This window comes from Oncorhynchus mykiss, chromosome 10 (assembly GCF_013265735.2).
Source record: "Oncorhynchus mykiss isolate Arlee chromosome 10, USDA_OmykA_1.1, whole genome shotgun sequence".
Lineage (NCBI taxonomy): Eukaryota > Metazoa > Chordata > Actinopteri > Salmoniformes > Salmonidae > Oncorhynchus > Oncorhynchus mykiss.
Genome location: NC_048574.1, coordinates 26687894 through 26693893, shown reverse-complemented (window position 1 = coordinate 26693893; position 6000 = coordinate 26687894).

Genomic DNA, 6000 nt, shown 5'->3' with positions numbered 1-6000 from the left:
CCCATCATGTCTGCATGAGTGGATACCTCCATCCCTAAATGATACAGTGTAAATTATATTGACATCCTCCCAGACACACAACTGTGGGGGACAATGCCTGGAGAATAGAGAGATGTACAGTGTGTGATGAAGTGTCACCCTTTATTCTCACCCCGACCACGAGAAAGACGGTAGGTATAGACCCCCTGCTACAAGTGAATCAGTGAATAGGGTGTATCCATATTGTAAAAAGTGCCCTCCCCACTACTTTCAGTCAAATGTAGTTGAGAACTCTTCCGGAGGTGTGGAATTTAGTAAACCTCGTTGTGATTGGTGGGGCTTTGCTCTTATGTTCTCTATTGCTCCTCTATTGTTCCTCAAGCAAAGGGGAGACCGATGACATCAGAAATTCCCATCAGACCAACTCTTTGAATGCCCTTCACCTTGAAGTTTTTTGATGATAACATGTTTTTTTTACCCTTTAGTGTGTGTAATTTACTGTATTTATACTTGGGATATCGCTTTTCAACAATAAACGTTTAAAAATCGCTGGAGGACGTCTTTAAATGAAACCCTTGGGAGAGAAGCTTTAGATTAGTAAAGTTTCAATGTCCAAGCTTGGTTGAGAAGGTTGTGTTTTGATTTGTAACAATTAACCTCAACATTTGCTGTAATTATTTTGAATCATGTAGTATTTGTACATGCCAGTCTGTTGGACACATGCAGTATCTAGCATGGTTCTACAGGCCATGGACCATTTTCATCAACATAAAGTATATCAGGTGTTTAGTCAGTTCTACCTCTATGTGTGGAATGCTTTGACATTTTTCAATCCATTTGGAGGATGGGGTTCATCTTTGGAATTGTACCCAAGTTTCAGGTAGTAGAATAGTAGAGGGCCAGACTTTGGTAGCCTTCATTGAACATAACAGAGGGCTCAAATAAAGTGTTGCCATTTGTGTCTTAGTGAGATTGAGGTATTTCTTCTTATTATGAGGTCTGTAAGCCTGCAGTGACCACCTTTAAAAATCACACTTACATAAAAAACCAGGAAAGAATAAAAGGAAATCATTTCAGAATGCTGGCACAGCCTTGAAATTAATTGCTGATCTACAAAAGTTGTGGAGCACAGTACTAACCCTTAGAATGTCTACCTTGATATAACATTTACGCCATTTAGCAGACAGTCTTATCTAGAGCAATTAGGGAAAGGGGATAACAGTTGCACAACTGAATGTATGTATCCAAAATGTGTCTACCGCATTTAACCCAACCCATCTGACTCAGAAAAATGCATTGGGGCTGCCTTAATCAACATCCACAGCGCAGTTGTTGGGGGTTAACTGCCTTGTTCAAGGGCAGAACGACAGACCTTTCACCTAGTCAGTTTGGGATTCAAACCAGCAACCTTTCGGTTACTGGTCCAATACTCTTAACCACTAGACTACCTGCCACTGCTTATATTATAGACATAAAACCTCACTGAAGGACGCCATGCTCCGTTTCCCCTTTTCTCTTGTATTGAAATCAACCTGTTAATTCATACATACAGTATGATGAAGATGATGATCCCAATGACTATTGCTTAATTTCAATGGACAGCAGCCCTGTGTTGAAACAGCCATGAGAGGTCAGATGACAATGAGAAATTATGTAAAGCACTCATTTTTATGTAACATCGTTCAACCAATGAAAATATGAATCTGCCCTATTGAAAACATTGTTGGGTCGCAGGGCAAGTTGCCCGGGTCTGCAAAACATGATTGCACTCATTGCATCTACTGTTGCTAAGCAACTCCCAACTCCTTCTCTGTCTGTTTCAGTGCTAAATGTGAAAAGAGAGGTAGAGAGATGAAAGAGAGAGCGATGAGGGAGATAGAGATAAGGGGGAAAGAGAGATGAAGGAGAGAAAGGTATGGAGGAGAGAGAGAGGAGGGAAATGAGATGGAGAAAGAACTAGGGATGGGTGTGTGCTGACTGCTGACAGGACATAGACCTGCTTTGAAAATAGTTTGTTTAAGGATGTTGATACCTGGCTGCCAATTAATCTACTGCAGATCTGGAGCCTATCACTGATTGATATAAAGAACAGCATGTGGCAACAGTTATCTTGGAACCGTGAATCAAATTCTCTTGTGAACGCTGGCCTCCGCCCTGGTCAGTTATGGATGTTGGGAAAGACTACAAAAACAGTGGCAATGAAAGGTTTCTCATACTCACGACCAACCATCACGACCCATCACTCATCTTCATTGTTTGGTTCACATAATGTCTAACAAGAGGGCAATGTATTTAATGGCGTTCTATAAATAAGACATTCTATGTGTTTCCCAGATAAGCTTATCCTACAAAATCATGACACGTTCTAACATGACCAACACATCACACCCTGAGTGATGCTACTTTCTTTTCAGTGTTTTTCTTTTTCACGTCTTTGTTTTGGCCTCACCATTTTATTTTGCATGACTCATCAAGTTTTCTTCTTTTCTTTTCTTGGAGTATTCGCAAAGCCTGAACGATTGAGCGTCCAAGTTCAACAGAAATAAAAGCTGAGTACAGTGCACACACAGCAGTGAAATGTGCTCAGGCATCTGGATGGACAGATCCCTGCCCCACCGTCAGGCCCCCCTGGAGTGAACCCACCATGAGAAATTCCTCCATAAAATCATCTCCCATAGTCGATCTGCTGCTTCGCTCAGAACACTGCCACTCACCGACAGAGAGCCTCTCAGCAGATGACTGCGCGGCATACCAAAATAGGAGTTTGCATTATTGTATTTTCACTGGAGTCTTTTTTCAGTCCTGAGTGCATGATGGCTTTTCCATAGAGAATGGCACATGTTGAAGCTGATACTCATTGTATAGTAACGTTTCCTCTTTTTTTGAAGTTTTACTGAAGCGTTTCACACTTAAGAGGCAGTCACTGTTACCATATCGACTCCTGGAAGGATTGGTGCCACTGTGTACCATTAAAACCATTGTGTAGTACATGTGGTCATGATTTAGCTACTGTATGTTGGAATCAAATGTTCCTCTCCTTACTAAATATCTCCCCTGACGAGCACTAGCCTAGTTCTCTTTAAGATCCACTGGTCCACAGAAACACAGAGACTCACCTGAGCCCAAGGCTCAATCTGTGGAATGAATGTAAGCCTAATGGGCATTGTAAAAGGTAGAGTACCAAATACATTTGAATCTTGACACTAAATCAACCTGGTCATCTGTCCATATAAAACTTTTGTTATTACTGACATCATCAGTCTGTGATAGAGTGACCCATTTCTACATCTCCATTCGATTGGCAGTTCTGTGAAAAGTACATGCACCCATTTGTTTTTATTGGCTGGGGTTTATTTGCTTGGCTATACCTCCCTCTGTTGGTCGAAATCAACTAAAAATAGACTTTGCAAATGTATACCAGAAAAAAATTGAAATGAGCTGAGGTTTTCAGTCCAATTACTCCGCTTAATTTTATGGCTGAAATGTACATACCGGTTCACACATTTATTCATACTTATTTATGCAATCATTTGATTAAAATTTGCTAAAATCATAATACTGAACTAGTCTTCAATTGCAAAAATACCACATTACAGTTTAGATGGCTTTGTCTAGGGGCTTGTATGATTTGACACACTGGAGTGTACATTAAACATTTACATTAAATGTATCCAGAGATAACAATATATCCATACAGCATAAACAGTTATTTTAAAAAAGGCTATTGACAATGGACACACAATTCAGCCTCTAACTATACTAATACTGATATCCCAAAACATGATCTGGGCACAACAGCTTATTCAGAGCCAGCCTCCCCCACCCAGTTTTGTGTGTAAAAAAAACAAGAAGCAAAGTGAAAAAATGATGTGACCATTTTTCATGTGTAATTAGGCAGTGAAATGCGATCCCTTTCTGCAGAGAGAGAGGCAACCCCGAGCACCGAGCTGGAGTCAATGGCTTCCAGATTTCAATCCCAACCTCCACTGTCTAGACTCAACGTTGCTCTTTTTCTCCCCTCCCTCCCTCCCTCCCTCCCTCCCTCCCTCCCTCCCTCTTGAAAACAGATTCTACACAGAACGGACTCTACACAAAACACCAAGAAGCCGGGAGGTTCGGTTCTCTGCCCCCCACTCCTTCTCTCGCCCTCTCCCTCTCCCTATTTGGGGGGAGAGAGGGATGTGAAACACATTGTGGCAGGCCAGATGTGGCAGTGTTGTCGCTCTCTCCTCACACACCACACGTGTCATCTAGGAGCGGCGAGAGTGGCGTGTCTCGGGTGCCATGGCGGGGTCACACAGACCCCCTTTTACACGGGACAGTCTAGCCCAGGTCCCTATCACTCAACACTAACCACTGGACCATTAGGCTCTACAACCTCAAAGTATCTACAGATGACATAGCTACTGAAAAATGACAGAAAGTGCAATAATGTCAGCAACATTCATGCTTGGTTTATTTGAACTTTTCCTGATGACAAGACAATGGTTAATATTCCATTGAGCATAGATGTTTAATGGGGGGATGAAGCAGATATGGTGATGAATGACAACAGATCAACTGTTTTTTTTCTCATTCAACAGATCATTTGATTGTCTTCATTCAACCCAAAAGAGCTCAGACCAAGGGTCCTGCTGGTTTATCCAAAAAGACATTGTACATGGGTTGTCATTGTCAATCAGTACTGTTAGCTCTCTGAGCTAAAGCCTATAAGTTGCAGGCAAGAATACACATCACAGTAGGCTAGCTCTGTGAACTAACTTTTCTACACAGGTACAGCAAAACTATCTCAGACAGCAAAGTGCCATTGAGCCATCTGGGTACTTTTTCAGATAGCCAGTGTTCATTTTGCCATCTGGTAGTTGTCAATTCTGCACCACTGTGCTCTGTGTGCCTCAAGCTATCTAGGGGAGGATTTTAATTCCCTAAATATTTCAATTTTGTTTGTTTAGAGGGAAGAATTCTATGTCTGCATTCTTTGTGTACTGTACATAAGGATTGATGTTTGTTTCCATGAATTGACTAAAGTGGAACGACCTCTGCTTGGCTGTCACAAGAAAGTAAATCCTGGCTCAGTCTGCCAATATTCTGTTTACTGACTTACTGGGACAATAGATACTTGAAGGAAGGGCACATACGTGTATCAAGCACACCTTACCTGGATGCATTGCAGGCCTGGGGCAAATTGATGTAAAATGCTTTTAAATATGTCAGGTGCACTTGATTTAGCTTTCTCAGCACAATGGAACCAATAGAATAGTCCCAAAAGTATTAATTCCGCCTTTGACCATCTTGTCTGCCGGTCAAGCTCAAACAAATGCACCACAAGTAATTGAAAGTACTGTATTTAAATAATGTGCAGTCATGCCCTAATATCAGATTACAATATACACTGAGTGTACAAAACATGTTCTTTCCATTATATTTTGTAGACTGACCAAGTGAATCCAGGTGAAAGCTATGATCCCTTATTGATGTCACCTCTCCACTTCAATAAGAAGGATTTTTAAGCCTTGAGAAAATTGAGACATGGATTGTGAATGTGTGAATGTGTGCCATTTAGAGGGTGAATGGGCAAGACAAAATATTTAAGTGCCTTTGAACGAGGTATGGTAGTAGGTGCCAGCCGCACTGTTTTGAGTGTACTAAGAACTGCAATGAGGCTGGGTTTTTCACGCTCAACAGATTCCCATGTGTATCAAGAATGGTCCACCACCCAACGGTGGACATCCAGCCATCTTGACACAACTGTGGGAAGCATTGGAGTCAACATGGGCAAGCACCCCTGTGGAACGCTTTCTATACCTTGTAGAGTCCATGCCCTGACAAATGGAGGCTGTTCTGAGGGCAAATGGGGGTGCAACTCAATATTAGCAATATGTTCCTAATGTTTTGTACACTAAGTGTACTACATTATTCAATATTGAACTATCCTGGTACATTATTGGTGGGTGGATCTTTTCGGAGTAAAAGTGCTCTTTAGATGACCATTAGATTCCTCTGGTGTCTCCCATTTTGATA